Here is a 17,357-nt window from a genome sequence, read left to right on the forward strand (position 1 = left end):
TGCACCGTAAAGCAGGACGGGGATAATAAGGGTCTTATATAGCGACATTTTGGTCCCTCGAGAGAGCGCTTTCTTCTGCGTTTAATCTCAGCGCTGGTTTTGTTTTCTACGTTAATAGCGGAGTGCAGGTAGTCGAAGTCTTTATATATCTCAAAGTTACGTCTGCCGATGGTAAAATTTTGACCGAGACGTCGCTCGGTGTTGTAAGTCCTTTCTTGATGACAGCATGTACTTTGTTTTGCCCTCATTAACCGTCAAACCCGCCTCTGCCTCAATACTCATAAAAGCCCCATTGACATCACGCTGAGTTCTTCCGATTATGTCAAGGTCATCAGCATATGTTGGTAATTGAAAGATAGTGCCTCTAGTGTTGACGTAGGAGCTCTGCCCTATCGATGTAAAAAAAATCCCATGACAGCGCGTCCTCTTGTCTAAAACCTTTTTTGACATCGAAATATTTTGTTAACTTCTTTCCAACCTTTATGGAGCAGCGCGAATTCTCTATATGCATCCTGCACAAACGGACGAGTTTGGCAGGAATTCCAAAACTAGACATGGCTCTATACAGTTCTATCCTGTAGATGCTGTAAGATGCGGCCTTGAAATCGATGAAAAGTTAGTGGGTGTCAATTTTATATTCTTGGGGTTTTTCCAAGATAAGCCGTAATATGAATATTTGAAGGACTGTGGACTTTCCTGGTCTAAGACCGCACTGATAAGGACCTATCACGTTGTTGACGATGGGCTTTACAGGTTCAGAAGTTACGGTAGAGACGATTTTGTAAGCTATGTTAAGTAGACTGATTCCTCTTAAGTTGGTACAGTTTAGAGGGTGTTCTCTTCTTAGAATCGGCCAAAAAATACTGAGGTTAAATTTATCGGGCATGTGTTCTGCCGACCATTTCTTACCGACAAGAATATTTATCGTTTATTTAGCTGCAGCTATAAAAAAAACAACATACTTAATTTTTTTTTAATTCCTTTCGGCAATTGTTGATGTTTTCATCTGGAAAACAAAAATTATTTGATGTCGATATTTTTACTGTTTCTGAGATACGGCCGACGAAAAATCAAAATCAAAAATCGAATATCTCGAGAATAGAAAAGGTATTGATTTTAAAATTATTTCATTCTATATAAAAATTTTGCATCAACTTAAGAAATACAAATTATTGGCTGTGATTATAACCCAGCTTTTTTCATGAAAGGTAAATAAAGGTCATTTAATATTCTTAGAAAAAAAAAGAACGAAGAATACCAAGAAGCATTAACCAGATTCAGCGAGTTTAAATTATTCAGTAATATTGAACTTGAGGAAAAAACCATCAATACCATTCAGAAACTTATTTGTGATGTTTACAACGTAGCCGGAGTCATTTATATAGATAATTTGCAAAATGAAGAGTTTGTCCGGAAAAATATTAAAAACTTTGATGCGAGCAATTTACCACCGTGTAAGACGGAACTTCGACAGCAGTTTCGGAAAGTAAATTACATCGCTAGTATGTGGAAAAATGTTCACATGAAGATGCTTGGTATTTTAAGGCCTGAGAATAATGGATGGAAGTTAGAAGACAACCATAAATTCAATTGGTAAATTTAATGGGCCTGTGACATAAGACCGTCAAAACATTATATGCGCGCTCATACTCAAGGCAAGACTTTAAAAACGTCTGGGGGTATATTTGGCCCCAACAATTTGTCTTGCTGTTTGCAAATTGTGTTAAAATAGTTTCAAAAATATTATGTATAAAAAGTTAGACTCAGACTCTAATTAATCTTACGTTATTTTTTCGTAAACTTTAAAGTGTCTGGCGGAAATTACCGCGGACGAAAACTGTCTGGAAATATTGATTTTAAATTTTTAATGAAATTGTGTAAAATATATACAAAAATTATCACTCAGACTTAAAAAAAAAGTAAGAGATTTTTGTATTTAACTTTAGTACCTGGTACAGGTGAATTGGCTACCGGCCCAAGCTGGAGGGATGTTTAGCTTCAGAGTATACACTAACACTATTCTGTACGATACATTTTATTACTCAGAAAATAAGTAACGTCTGGCGGCCCTGGGCTCTTACTCTATAAGTTTTGAGTTTTGATTGATTCAGTCGTTGTATTTTAAATACAAAATTTGAAAGAGAAAAATCTAAGTTAACTAGAAACTTTCATCATACTGTTAAAATGTCATAACACAATGTACAGAGCTCAATAAAGTTCGAATTCTAAACTTAAGTTTTTAAATTTTCATTTGTTGTTGCTGTTTCGTTGTAAAAATTACATAGTAACCTGTCAAAACAGGATTTTTTGTAAGTCATGACACATTTCCTTTTGGACCAGAACCTCCAAGAACTTTTACAGATACAAACTGTAAGTTTTACCATTTTGAAATTGGCTTGACCAACTGATTTAAAATTCAACGACTTTAGTCCTGCAAAAGTCATATCGTTTTTCTGATACTACAAACATACATGAAAAGTGCTTTTCTTCAAGAAAATGTAAAGGTTCGATAGATTTTTCGGTATGTTCTCTAAATTGCAGAAATGTACAAGGAATTATTGTATGTAAAAGAAAATTTAACATACAAAATACTTTGGTTTCGATACATTTTAGTTTTAGTCATGTCTTTTTCATCGAATCAACCTTAGCCAACGTTTAGTGAATTACTGTCAGAAAATTGGATAAAACATTTTGTGATATCCTTCAACAGGAAATCAAAAGGAAAAGAGAAAACCTTCATAAGTGCGTTGAATATATTTTGAATGGATACAAAAACAAATATTAAATACAAATTCATTCATGTCCTGTTGTTGAAAAATAAGGGCTGCCATTCATTCATGCATTTGGGTCTTGCAAAACTCATATCCTGTGAATGAAAAGTTCGCCTACTTGCAATACAACCTGAAGACACACACAATCACACTTTCTCTCACATACACACACACAACTTAAGATAGCTTTCTGGGTCATTATGAGCCATCAGTAGCAGTACCATCCCGATGTATTGCAGTGCATATATATGGATATAATTTGGTTTTTTCCTGATGTTTCTGTATACGTGAGCTTTGCCCTCCATTGCTTCCTGGTTTGCTCCAACAAATATATCCTTATTCTACCTTACCTTACCTACCCTACCCAGCTCATTTGGAACTTCCCCATCTCTGGCGCAGGTGCGGAAATTGAATTTCTATGTTCATGTTTAAAAAGCACACAGCCAGTCAGCAGCAAGTTTCCAGCTATTCTATCCAAAGAACAGAAGGTTTACTCACTCACCAGCCTACTGCCGAGTGTATCCTAGCTAAGGCATCACGGAGTCCTTATAAAAATACAAGCAGTTTGATACTTATTTCTTGCGTCCAATTCTGGTTTATTGTTAAAGGCGCGTGAGAAAGTTGAGAAAATTTGTTCGTCTTCCGACTGAAGAAGTGAAGAAGTTTTGTATTTTTGTGTTGTTGTTGTTGTTCGTACATTTAACGCGCGCGAGTAAGTCCTGACTTTGCTGAGTTATTCAGACTCGAACTCTTGAATGTACCTCCGTTCTAGATTGCATCCTCTAGTCAAGTACAGCGCTACTACCGTCGTCGTTGTCGTCTTTTTTTAACGGTTGGTAATTTATTTGCCTTCTGCATGCAGCTCTGAGTATAGTGAAATTCGCTAAGTACGCTCTAGAATTGCAAGCTGGATTTCTGAATTCTTGAATACCTGAGTGTTAAGTGCTAGAGAAGTGGTTTTTTGTTCTTTGATACAAAACACACACAAATAAAACAGCTAAACCCAAAACACTTAAAACAAAAAATAAGGAAAAAACAAAATAACAGACCGTAAGAGAATAGAAGAAAAGTTTCTACAGGAAGTGAAATTATTTTTCTTAAATAAAAGAAAGAAAAAATATAACAAAAAGGACTTCGCACAAAAATATAGGCATAAGTATCTTTGTCGAAAAAAATTGTTTGTGTTAAAGTTGAAGACTGACAAAGATCATCCTTCTAACACGACGACGAACCACATTATATAAGAACTTGAAATCTTAAAAAAAAACACAAGTCAAAAAAGGTGAGTGTCAATTTTAAGTATCCTTACATTTACCTTTAAACATTTTTTTAGTATCACAAATTTAAGAAAAATGCTTGACTAGATAGCACGAACTTGCTCTTGAGAAAAAGTGTAAGTTCTAGCATACAATTTAATTTTTGTTTCTACCGAAATTTGTATGTTCGTCAAATTTGACCAAACTATTTAAGAATTTAATCAGTCTGAATTTGTTTGGTACAAACTTGAAGTCGCTTCGCACATTACAGAAATGAAGCCCTATATACCCTAAAAATATCGTATGCAAATACTTTGTATCAAATTTTAGAGACATCATTCACCCGTTGACAATATTGGTTTCGACCTCTCATAAATGATATTAATGTACATGATTACAGTAAAGTATAAGAGAATTTGTTAAAAAATGAAAAAAGAGGGGCACTATACTTTAAATACAATGCTTAGGGAGTAATAGAATTACCAAAATTGTTTTTTGCCCAAAAATCTTTTTAAAATATGTATTTCAGGCATTTTTAAAAGTTAGGGAGGTTTAGGTTTATTGAGTTCAAAATATCAATTGCTATTTATACGGTATCAAAGCGAAAATCGTATCATTCATTAATATAATCAAAATGACTTGGACTTAATCCTTCAACAAATTGAATTTTAAAAACAGTGGTGCTAATTTGTATTATTTTACCTTGTTTCACCCTATCATTAACTATATTTCAAATAATCCTTCTTGTAAATTCTTTCAAACACAAAACAAGCATAGAATATTTGTGTGTACTTTTTTATCCCACTTTACCCTATAAGATAAGTCTACAAATTCCGTACAAATATCGTATTTTTGGACCATTTTATCAGCGATCGTGTATAGGAAAGGGAAAACAATATTTAGAACGAACAATGCGTGGCTTCTCAAATCGAAAAATAACATGTCAGCTAAATTGCACTAACAAAATTATAACTGCCTATTTGTTCTATAAGTATTGCCAAAAGTTATCTTCATTTAAGTTTGCCAAAGAAATTATTTTTTTATCGATAACAAAGGTTGAAAAATTATATTAAATATTCTGGACGCAACGTGTGATTTAACTGCAAAAAATTCTTTTGAGACGTTCACATCTTTGCTACGAAGTGATCTTCTTTTCGAAAGCAATAACATCTTTAAAACACTTAGCTTTTCAAAATAAAATACAGGTCGGTAAAAAATCTACAAAATAGCTAACTTTAAAGTCAGGTTTATGGGTGAACAGTTTTACAATTATGATTCAGTCTTTAGTTCAAGGTTTCAATCAACACAAATTAAGAGTCCTGATAAATTTAACCTACCCTTAAAGAAGGCATTGTTAAGGTTCCGACAGGTTAGGTTGAAGTATAGAATCTTCAACTTGACATAATTTGAAACAGCATCTTTTGAGCTCATGATCTCGAAATGCTTTGGAAAAATACTCTTATGTTTAATGGTTAGTTTTTACAGGGGTATTTTATAACATCTGCTTTAGGTTGAACATTATACATTTTTTGGAAATGACTCTTTCTCTAAGTAAGTAGGTACTTCTTTTTTCTAACTTAAAACACTATATAATGTACTGTGTATTGCTATTTCTTTTTTGGCAAGTATTTTACAAGAATCAAAAACTGTTTTTAAAAGAATATATAACAAAACTTATTTCTATTAAATATAGAAACAATTGTGCTAGAGTTGTGCATTGTCTTAATTTTTGGCTAAACATTTCTCTTAAATTTCTTATGAAGACATTTTTTGGAACTTGTGCTTGGCTGTTTTTGGTTTTAGTATTTATTTAAGCAAGATAAGAAGGTACCAACGGTAACTTTTCAAACCGTTTTTAACTTATCAAATTTGTTTGAGTTTCTTACAAATTTTATTTGTGATAGCATAATTGGTAATATAATAATTGTTCTAAATTACTACCACGGCAGTAGGATTTTCGATCTTCTTTATGAACTTAGATTAGATTAAATACAGTTCAGGTATATTTTATATAATAGAAAATAATATTGGCAAATATCCATAGATTGAACTGTTATAAATCGAAGGCTTCCTGGAACAGTGTTCGTGAGCTGGGTGATCGTGATAGAAGCATGATAACTATGCTCGAAGTTGAGACACTAGCAGCTCATTTAAAAACTCTTTTGTCGGCTGATGAGAATGTCCATGCTCTCTATTATGCAAAACCCAATATCACTATCTGTGAACTGGATAATCCTATTACTCGACCTGAGCTTGAAACTACTCTAAGTAAAATGAAAAATAATAAGGCTCCTGGCGTAGATGGCATTTTGATTGAATTCTACAAGAATAGTACGGAACCGTTTTAAAATCATCTTCTGGCATATTTCAACAAACTTTATGAAAATTCTTTTGTTCCAAACAATTTCAACAACGCGGTTATATTCGCAATCTTCAAAAAAGGAGATGCCAATCAGCCAGAGAACTATTGAGGAATCTCGATTCTCAACTCGCTAAGAAATATTCTAACTTTAATTAATTATGAAAGGTTGACGAAATGGATTGAGAACAACAACCAACTCACCATGTTCCAGGCAGGATTTCGGTCGGGTTTTTCAAGGCAAGACCATACATTCGCACTGAGGAGTATTGCCAGGAGATCGATTGAGCAGAAAAAGAAATTATATGCCTATTTTGTGGATTTTAAAGCAGGCTTTGACAAGGTAAATAGAAATGCTTTGATGTACAAATTGTCATTCTTAGGAATTTCACGTAAATTCTTAATGTTTTATTTCAACATTCTTGCATCATCTATTGCATCAGTATGGTACGGAACTAAATTCCCTGAATGGTTTGAAACAACATTAGATGTCCCTCAAGGGTGTATACTAAGCCCCATATTATTCGCCTTGTTTATTGATGCCGTTTGTGATGTACTTGAGGGTGGAATAGTCTTTGCCGGTATACAAATTAAAGTTTTGATCTACGCCGAGAATTTAGTTTTACTGGCTGAGAATCCATTTACCCTAAAGCTGCAAATAAACAACTTAATGTATTTTGTGAATCCTTGAATTTCTGCGTCAATACTAACAAGACAAAAATAATGATTTTTGAACCGCGTCACAGAAGAAACAATACACCTATTGAGGTCGTTCATTATTTCAAATATCATGGAATTTTGCTGTCTTACAATTGTAATGTTTCGAAACACGTTAAAAAAAAAATCAACGAAGCCAAAGTAGATCTAAGCTTGATGTGGCCTAAGTTTTACTGTAACCATAAGATCTAATCTTATATCCAAATATCGTGTTTTTCAAGCAACTGTGAACTGCTGCATGTGCTACGGTACCGAAGTTTTTTGATATTTACAACTGGAGGAGTTTGAAGCCGTGGAAATGTATTTCTTCAATCGCTTGTTCAGATTGCCTTCTTGAACGCCCAATTATGCTATATTTGTAGATTCTGGCATAACACCTCTTTGCCTTAGAAACCTTAAAACCAACTCACACAACTTCACATATTGAAAGTTATGAGGAGAGATGAAAGAAGCCTTCACAAATCCATTATGACAAGGCTCATGCAAACAAATGCCTCTCCGTTTAAGGAATGGATACAGATAGCTTCTTCAAATGGCAGTAATTTATTGTTTTTGGAGTCCAATTTGAATCAATGGCACACCATGTTCAAAGATCTGATCACCAAAACTGATGAACATATCTTCAGTAAACATCTTTGTAAGGCCTTAACAACATTATCAAGAAATGTGTTTAAAAACCTCAACCCCCAAATAACATCACAGGCTAATTACTTCAGGAACAAGTTTTTTTCTGAGGCTATTAGTTACATATTTAGATTCCAAATCGAAATACTGAATCTTAACTTTTTGCCATCGAATTGATCTTCCATAAATCTGTAGACTTTGTAACACCGGAGAACCAGAAGACATCACACACTTCTTTATGTTGTGTCCTCTAATCTAAGAGATCTGGAGGCTGTATTTCGAACTGAGTTTCCTTCCCCCCACTCGGCTCTATGAAATCCTTAATGGAGACTTTGGATGGTCAACTATCTATAGATAATGCAAACATGGTCCAAATTACCGCAATAGTTTTCCATAGCTCTACAACCAGTTATTGCAATTGATGGCTCGAACAAAGTTTCCTAGTTACTATTTTGTGTTTCAAATCATGTAAAAATGTATATATTTTTTTATTTCAAAATCATCTCAAAATTGTTGAATTTGCACTTGATGCTTTAACAAACTATAATTTTGTTTAAATTTTGTATGTAATTAGTTGAACTTATGTTTATTATTTGAATTACTTTTTTTTCTGTGCTCATTTCCGGTAACCTCTTTGTGAAAGTAAACGGTCAGAAAACTTTTCTTACAAATTTGAAAACTATGAATAAAACATTTTGAACATTTTGTAATAAATTTTGACAATTTCAATGCGTTGTTGAAGTGTAAGTCTCTCCTCTTTTAGTAATAGTCAAAAGGTTACATCTACCTAAATATTGGTCTTATCGTAATGAAGAATCTTTTTTAAAAAACCTTAAATATTTAGAGGATACGTCTAGTTAGCTACCGAATAAACGGCTTTAATTTTTGGAAAATGATGTCAAGTTGTTGCATATTTTTGGTTAGGTCCTTATGTTAAAAAGTCACAAATATAGCAGATACAATACACATCCTGGCCCGATGTTGTTCTTTAACTAAACTTTCAACATCTAACTCCATCTAGCCTTTTATCGAAGGATTTGAGAATTGAGAAAATTAATTGTCCTTCCCTTAATTAAAGGCTGCATTTCAATATAAAAAAGAAGATCTTCAAGTTAATTGAATCACGTTTTTTAGATATTGTGGTCACCAAATTTAAACAAAAAATACAGCTTTGAGAAAATTATAAATAAACGACACGTTAACGTTTCACTTTAATTTAGTTAAACACATATTATTGTAATGTAAAATTAAAAACAATAAACTTCAACTTGGCTGTAATTGTTCTTTTTTACTCTAATGTAAGGAACATTAAATAACTTCTCTTACAAAACATTTTCAATATTAAAAAAATTTTTCTTTTGGAGAAGTATCTTTGAATAACTTCCATATCCTTTAGAAATTGGTATCCATATACTTGATTTCCATAACAAAAGCAACTGTTCACGGCAGCTTCAAAAGCCTTATATTTCGATGTAGGGCCCACGAAGCTTCTTGAAAAAAATGTGACCACATCAAGTTTATAGCTTATTTGGCTAGTACCAGTTTCTCTTAAATATGATTTTTGATGTTCAAATTATGAGTGATAGTAAAACCAAGATATTTATACTCGCTGACAACTTCAATGGTGTTACCATCTATTGTCCAATTTCGTACATTATTATCTGAACGGTTTTGAGGTTAAAAAATCATAATTTTAGCTTTAGAAAAATTGATTTTGAGATCCCACTATATGCAATATTGTTTAAGTTTATTTATCTAAAGCTGCAATGTCACTTAGTTATCAGAGGATACCACCAGGTCATCAGCATAGAGCAAAATCTTCAAAGATAAATCGCCATAGTTGTCGCCTTCTGGTAATTTTTTTTCAATATCATTGACAAAAATAGTAAACATTAGCGGAGTCAATATACAGCCTTGTGGATCACCTGTTTCGGTTTTAAAGGATTTTGACATAGATATACTATTACAAGCCATTGCAGATGTGTTTAATAAAAGTTGTTCATAAATCCGAATAAATTTGGTTGAAAGACCAACAACTGCTAGCTTATATAAAAGTGATCTTCTTTTAATAGTATCAAAAGCAGCTTTAAAATCGAAAAAAAACAAATGTATAGGCGCTTATTTTTGTCGACAAAACGCCAGGCAACGCTCGTAAGAGTAAAAATTTCATCAATCGTTGAAAGTCCTGCCCGGAAATCAGACTAATATCAACTTCTCAAATTATTTCTTTCAATCCAATTGACAAGCCTAACGTAAAACAATTGTGTAAACAGTTTTCTTAGTGAGCTCAGAACTGAAATGCCTCTAAAATTTTCTGGTTAACTCGGATTAACCTTTTTAAACATAGGAAGTATTGTAGCCAAACGAAAGTAGCTCGAAAATTTTCCTTCTCTAAACATTTTGTTTGATAACCCCAACACACGATCGAGAAATTCAAGAGTTGAATTCTTATAGAATTTGATAGGAATGCCATCCAAAACCTCTGCTTTGTTTTTTATTGAATTCTTATAGAATTTAATGGGAATGCCATCCAAGCCCGCTGCTTTGTTATTTTTCATTCTGCTCAGAGATGCCAACATCTCAACCATGGTAAAAGAAGAGTCTCGCTCATCGATTGAAAAGTTTTGCGGGGCAAAACTTATGAACTTCTGGTCAGGATCTGGCAGTATTTAATCTTTAAAGCATGTGGCCAGGTCGTCAACACTAATACTTAAGGACGATGACTTACTGTGACCTAACATTTTTAGACATTTTCCAAAAAAAAATATGTTCGGTCTTTCAGATAAATTCAAATTCGACTTGAAACTATTGTTCTGGTTAGTCAAGATGTAGTAATACTAAGAATGGTTACCGTCGACAAACGGGGCGTATTGAAACGTTACATCCTTGGCCAAACTTTGGTTTCGGCTTTGAAAATAAAAGCAAGAGAAACGAAATGACTGATTTCAAAAATAAGGCAAATGAAGGATTTTGTATAATTTTACAAAACATACATAAATAAAATTACTAACAGGTTTTTTTTAGAGGTATATGATGTTAAATAAGCACTATTTTTAATCAAGGCAATTGTTAAAGCTTAATGATGATTTATGTTTACTTTAGTTTTTTATACTGAACACCTACGCTTCCAAATTGTTCAAATTTATTTTAATAAGTTCGGAATTTTGTTTAACGAAACAAATTTTGAGTGAAGATAATCTTAAGTGTATATTGAGGTACCGTTTGATACATAAAAATACACTGGGTTAGTGAAATAGTAGATTCGCACATCTTTAATAAGAGAGGTAAGAGAATTGCAGTCACCGATGATCGCTATGGAGCCAAGATTAGTGACTTTTTTCTTTATAAATTGAACAACAAAACGGTGGGGCGCAACATAGCACACAGTTAGATTCACACTTAATTTATTAAAGTTACGAACCAAATTGGCCTCAAACATTTTGTGATTTGGCATCTTGTTTTCCTTCTGTAAGGATATGTGCATGCAGTAGCGAGTATATGCCATAATCCCGAAACGATTGATAATTGGGAGGACAATTTTTGCTGCTGGGTTAGACCATGTCCGAATCAGCCTTAACTATCATATTCCAGAAATCATTTTTAAATTATAATGCCAGAAGATTAACTTTCCAATAAATTTGATTTCTAAGAAAGAGACTGATTATAGTACGCATACGCCCAAGTGACCATTTATTTATTTTCATTTTAAGAACATGGAACGCTAAATTTCGTTGAATCAAATGCAACAGAACTTAAAGTTTATCAAACTTTACTAAAACAAAACAAATATTTTTAAAACTGTTGTGCCACAAAAGTGCACCATTAAATGACGTCAGAAAGAAAATATATTTTATCTACTTGGTCCAAATATATTGGCACACGAAATAATTAATATTAAAAATGACGTCACAAAATACCACCGCTGCGCTGGCGCTGGCTGCCTTATAGCCTTACACGTAGATGAAATTTTATTCACTTAGATATAACATTTTCGTTCATTCTTAATTATTGTGTTAGTGTGTTTTGATAAAAATTTAATTTAAGTACCATTCAAATTAAATTTCCAGAATAATTGTTTTTGCTTCATTTTTAAGAAAAACAAAACACTCTTGGTGGTTTCCGTCAATAAAATAGAAGAAGAAGTTCGTGTTTTTTTTTTGGTTTGTATGTTTTGTTTAATTTTCAGTAAAATATTTCAAAATATTTTTTTAAAGAATGATTTGAAGCATTGGAAGCTGTGAAAATCCATTTGTCTTTCGGTTGTGAGTATTTATCTGAATGATTATTTACAATACGTGGATAATGGGTTTTTGGATATTTGTTTTTCTGTTTTCTTTTATTTTTTTTGTCGGTTATAATTTGAAATTTTATTTGAATGCAATTTTGAGTTTTTAATGTGGGTGGCCAAGAGACTTCGAGGAAATGTTACTAAATTTTTGAATGAATTAATTGTTTGGGGGCGGAATAGGAACAGATTTACTATTGGGTCGACCTTAATAAAAATTTAAGGAATTCTGGAAATATTTAACGAAGAATTATTAACTTTTATATGAGTGGGTTGTTCTTGAAAAACAAAAAGAAACTTTTGGTATGCAAAAACAATGTTTACAAAGTAATGGAAATCATGAATGAATTTATTTAGAGTAATTGTTGCTAGAAATTAGTTTTTCAGTTGTGAAATTCATCCAATTTTGTTGTAAATTTCACTGTTAAACACAAAAGATATTGTAAATTACGGGCATCTAACACTGGTCAAGATTTTAAAAGGATTTAAAAAGCAATTAGAACGAAGATATCTGGCTTCTTTTTATTAAATGATAATTAATCAACACAACAGAACTACCAAAAATCAAATTCTTTACTACCTGGCAGCCATCATATCTGGTACAATGATCGAAGCCCATCATTGAACAATCTGAAAGCAGAGCTAGAATTTTGACATATGTTCTTGCCAAACTGGTAATGTGCCTCCTTTAAGTCGACAATAAATTGACTGAAATCCTTGTGCAATAACCATAAATAGACTTAAATAAAAATTTAGAAATTTTGTCTTCTTATAAATTTAGTATAGCGTACATTGTCTATAAGAATGGAGAAAATGAGACGTAAATGTTAGCTATCCTTAATAACAACTTTGAATTCCAATTTCGTCCACAAAGCATCATTTTTCCCAATTGGAAGTAAATTAAGCAAGAAATTTTAAGTTTCTTAAAACATAACTGAAAAAATCAAATGAGACACTTCAAGAGAGACTGATGGTAATACCATTTTTGTTTTATTTTTATGATTGTCAAACGTGATAAGACATCATTTCGGTATCATGCAGGTATTCAAAATATAAGAAGGTCATTTAGTCTAGTTTCTAAATACAAGGTTTTTCAACAGGGACAATATAAAAGTAGAGCGACAGGAACAGCAAACGACGCCATATTTCTTACCGCTCTTTTGACAGTTCTCTTCAGTAATGTTTGCAATTTGATGATGTAAAGATAAACGAACCAACAACGAGTCCAAATTATTAAAATTTACTACCGAAATTCAGGGTCAGTTGCCTCAACGTTAAAAGCGCTACGGGCGTCATCATAATCGTTCTAGAAGATCAACAATTGAGTATTTGGTGGAAAAATTTGAATCCACAGGCACAGTACAATTTTCTCGTGCCAGTGAAAAAAAGAAGTGCTCGTAGCGTAGAAAATATTGGTGCCCCTAAAGCTTCAGGTGCAGAAAGCCCAAATGTGTCCTTTACACGTCGATATCAAGCATTGGGAATCTCTGTGACGTAGTTGTTGCGGATTATGCGAAAAGATGCTTAAAAGATTAAATTCACGCAAGAACTGAAGCCGCTTGACCACCAGAAGCTTCGTATGTTCGTGAATTGGACTGAGAAACAATTTGAAAAAGATTCCGATTTTCACCGAAAAATCTTTAGCGATGACTCTCATTTTTGGCTGAATGGCTTCGTCAATAAACAAAATATGCGGTATTGGTCAGGCTCCAATCCACACGTACTCCATGAGTCATAATTGCATCGCAAAAAAAATACGGTTTGTTGTGGTTTATGGACCGGCGGCGTCATTGGACCGTACTTCTTCCGTGATGATCAAGACCGGCAAGTTACTGTGAATGGGCGAGGAACAAGAACACCAAATAGACACCCACCATCTTTTCATCGATTTCAAGGCCGCATATGACAGCATATACAGGGCTGTATAGAGCCATGTCTAGTTTTGGCAACCCTGCCAAACTCGTCCGTTTGTGCAGGATGACTATGGAGAATTCACTTAACAGAACCCTTCGATGTCAAAAAAGGTTTTAGACAAGGTGATGCGCTGTCATGTGATTTTTTTAACATCGTGCTTGAAAGAATAGTGCATAGCTCACACGTCAACACTAGAGGCACTATCCTTCAAATGTCTGTACAATTACTGGCATATGCTGATGACATTGACATAATCGGAAGAACTCAGCGTGATGTCAATGGGGCTTTTGTGAGTATTGAGACAGAAGCGGCAAAAATGGGTTTAACGGTTAATGAGGGCAAAACAAAGTACATGCTGTCGTCAAGAAAGGACATACAACACCGACGTCTTGGTCAAAACGTTACAATCGACAGACGTAACTTTGACGTAGTCAAGGATTTCGTCTACCTAGGCTCCGATGTAAACGCAGAAAACAACACCAGCGCTGGGATCAAACTTAGAATAACTCTTGCTAACCGCTGTTTCTTTGGCCTAAGAAAGCAATTGAGTGGTAAAGTCCTCTCTCCAGGGACCAAAGTGTTGCTATATAAGACCCTTATTATCCCCGTCCTGCTATACGGTGCAGAGGCATGGACTATGACAAAAGTGGATGAAAGCACCTTGGGTCGCTTCGAGAGAAAAGTTCTTCGTGTGATCTACGGTCCCGTATGCATCGAAGGGGAGTGGAGGAGAAGCGCGCACAAGTGGAAGGTGACCTCACCCAACTTGGAGCGCGAAACTGGACACATCTAGCTAGGGACCGAGCAAGATGGAGAAGTTTGTTCACATAGGACTGTAGCACCACCTTAAGTAAGTAAGTAAGTAAAATCAAAAATAATAATTTTTTCATCGTTTTACAGCAAAAACTAGAAATTTTAACTTTCTTAGGATCTAGAAATTTCTTAGATTTTAGAAATATTAACTGACCAAAAGCTGATTTTATTTAACTTGAAATGAACATTTAAAATAGGATATTTTTTTTTGAAGACTTGACCTTGATTTGATTTATTTTAATTCTAGAAAGTTGTGAAAATAAAATGTCAACCAATTTTTGGGAGATAAAAAATGAAGTGTGTTCGAAAAATTGTACGAAATTTCAAAATTGCTAAAAGAATCAAAAGAATCAATCAAGGAAACCAATCGCGAGCTCACGAAAAAAGTAGTTCAGTGAGCTTTTGAATTGTTCAAAATATGTTCTGTAACTCAGGCCCTAACTCTTCACATAGTAAACAAATTAAATCATCCATTTTGCCTTTGGAAAAATCGTAAGCGAACGCGTTAAGCTTTTAATTTCCAAACTGTTGTGGCTGTAATCAATCTCTTGGCACAACAGCTAACGAAGCAAACTTTTATTGGACTTTCCAGGGATTTCATTCCGTTGAAATTATTCGTTAAAATTATCGACTGTTAAAGTTACAGAATTTTGTCGTAGCGATACTCATAGAACATGGGTACTGGTTTTAAAAAGAAGAGAATTTTGCTTATTGATTTGAAATCAGAAATCAGTAGCACTGACCCACTTTTATACTCAAACGTCAAACTTGGCAGCTGTCATATGTTTAATCTTTAAAAAAGACGTAATTTTAGATTTTGGACTGTCTTATATTAAAAACATAAATTTTACATCATACTTCAGAACCGTCAATAAACTGCTCAGTAAGGATTCCGGATCGAGAGTGATTTCCAAATAAAAATATCATCAACAAATTTCCAAGAAATGTCTTTGGGTCGAAATTCATAGCTCTTCAAACTTTTAATATGACAGCAAAACAACAAAAGGTAATCATGGTGCTATACTTGAAGTATAGTTAAAATTTGCTCTCTTTTCACTTATGGTTGTTATTTGATAAATATTTTCCAGAGAATATAAACATACCCTTTTAAAATTTGAAGAAGTGATTCCAATATTTTGTTTCAAAACAGTTTAACATTCGAATCTATCATGAAACTGAGGTTGCTTAGAGGGGTTGGTCAAAATACTCTATTAATATTGTATGTCAAAAGTTTGTGTTAAAAAATTCTGTACTTACAAAATATTTTGAGTCCGTAAAAATTCTGTACTTCAGGCTGAAAAACAAAAATAGTTTCGAAAACCTGAGAGACACTGTTTTGTTTGTAGAAAACTTTTGAATACAGTATTTTAACCCGTTTCCGGTTAAAATATTTTCGAATACAAAAAGAACATTTCTTAGAAATTGAGTAATTCACAAAACATGTCTCCAATGCTTAAACTGTTTGGCCTTTAACGATAAAAAACTTTGACCTTGACACTGAATTTTTGACATTGAACTGATATTGATTTTCTTGTGTTTGATAATTTTTTTAATTTGTTCCTCTTTTTTAAACATACGAACATATAATACAATCAATAATCCCTTCGGCTGGCGTTTCTTCACGCTTTTGTTAATTTTAAACCGACTACCGAGTGAATTATGAAATAAGTAAAAGAAAAAAAGAAGAAACTTATAAAAATTATTATCCATCATAAATATAAACCCTTCATTCCTTTTAAAAATTGCAATTTTCTCTGTGGTTATATATGATGGAAGGCGTATAGCGGTCGGGTCGGCGGAATCGAAGACGTGTATAACTTTAACTTCAACCGTCATACAGTGGCACAAGAATATGGTTTCGATAGACACAATTTGAAAAAAAGAATCAATTATACGAGTAGACCTAAACATAATTGATTCTTTTGATTTAAACTCAAAAACACATAATTTTTTTATTTCATAAGCACCAAATGTGGACTTTACTGTGTTTCAGAAGGCTACAGGTTATGAACTAGTAGGTTGGTTGGTAAACATTTTCGGATGGACTTTCACAGTTTTAGAGATTTTTAAGGTATTATGTTCTCAATTTTATAGACCTTTCAGTCCCACTGTAAGACTTCATGATTTTTTAGCATACATCAAGAGGAGTGTAAATAAAAGAAATCTTTTCCAAGCTTCTTGGCTAATTTCTTTCCATCTTTTCATGGTTTAACAACAATGCAAAATACGACTCTTATGTCGTATCATCAAAAAACAACAACAACAACTAAAAAATAAAAACCAGTAGCATCTTTCCGAATAGCACCGCATGAACAGTAGCCAATCCCCACAATATCGGTGGTGGTGGTGATGGTGGTGTAAAGATTTATTGTTCAAAACCCAAAAAAAAAAAAAGAAACATCAACAAAATCTCAAGAAAACGAAGTAAAGCCCATCATCCAACACGGTAGCTGCGATGTGGCTTTGGAACCCGCGCGGTAAGATGCGCACGGTCACTAATTGACCGCGAAAATAATAACGATAATGTGCTTAAGCCTTGAAATGAGTTTCTCAATCTTATGGATTCTGGCTACTGGAATCTAAATTTGATGTTTTTGTATTTCTTTCAATTTTTTTGT

At 33.4% G+C, this 17,357-nt stretch overlaps 1 protein-coding gene across 1 annotated transcript in view; it reads left to right on the forward strand.

The window, feature by feature from the left end:
* The first annotated feature begins 3,358 nt into the window (after positions 1-3,358).
* Positions 3,359-17,357, forward strand: part of LOC129947349 (protein sprouty) — a 79,345-nt gene continuing 65,346 nt past the window's right edge. The window contains exon 1 of the mRNA XM_056057875.1: positions 3,359-4,053. The gene's annotated coding sequence lies outside the window, so the exon portion shown is untranslated. The remainder of the gene's footprint in view (positions 4,054-17,357) is intronic.

Source organism: Eupeodes corollae, chromosome 2 (assembly GCF_945859685.1).
Source record: "Eupeodes corollae chromosome 2, idEupCoro1.1, whole genome shotgun sequence".
Taxonomy (NCBI): domain Eukaryota; kingdom Metazoa; phylum Arthropoda; class Insecta; order Diptera; family Syrphidae; genus Eupeodes; species Eupeodes corollae.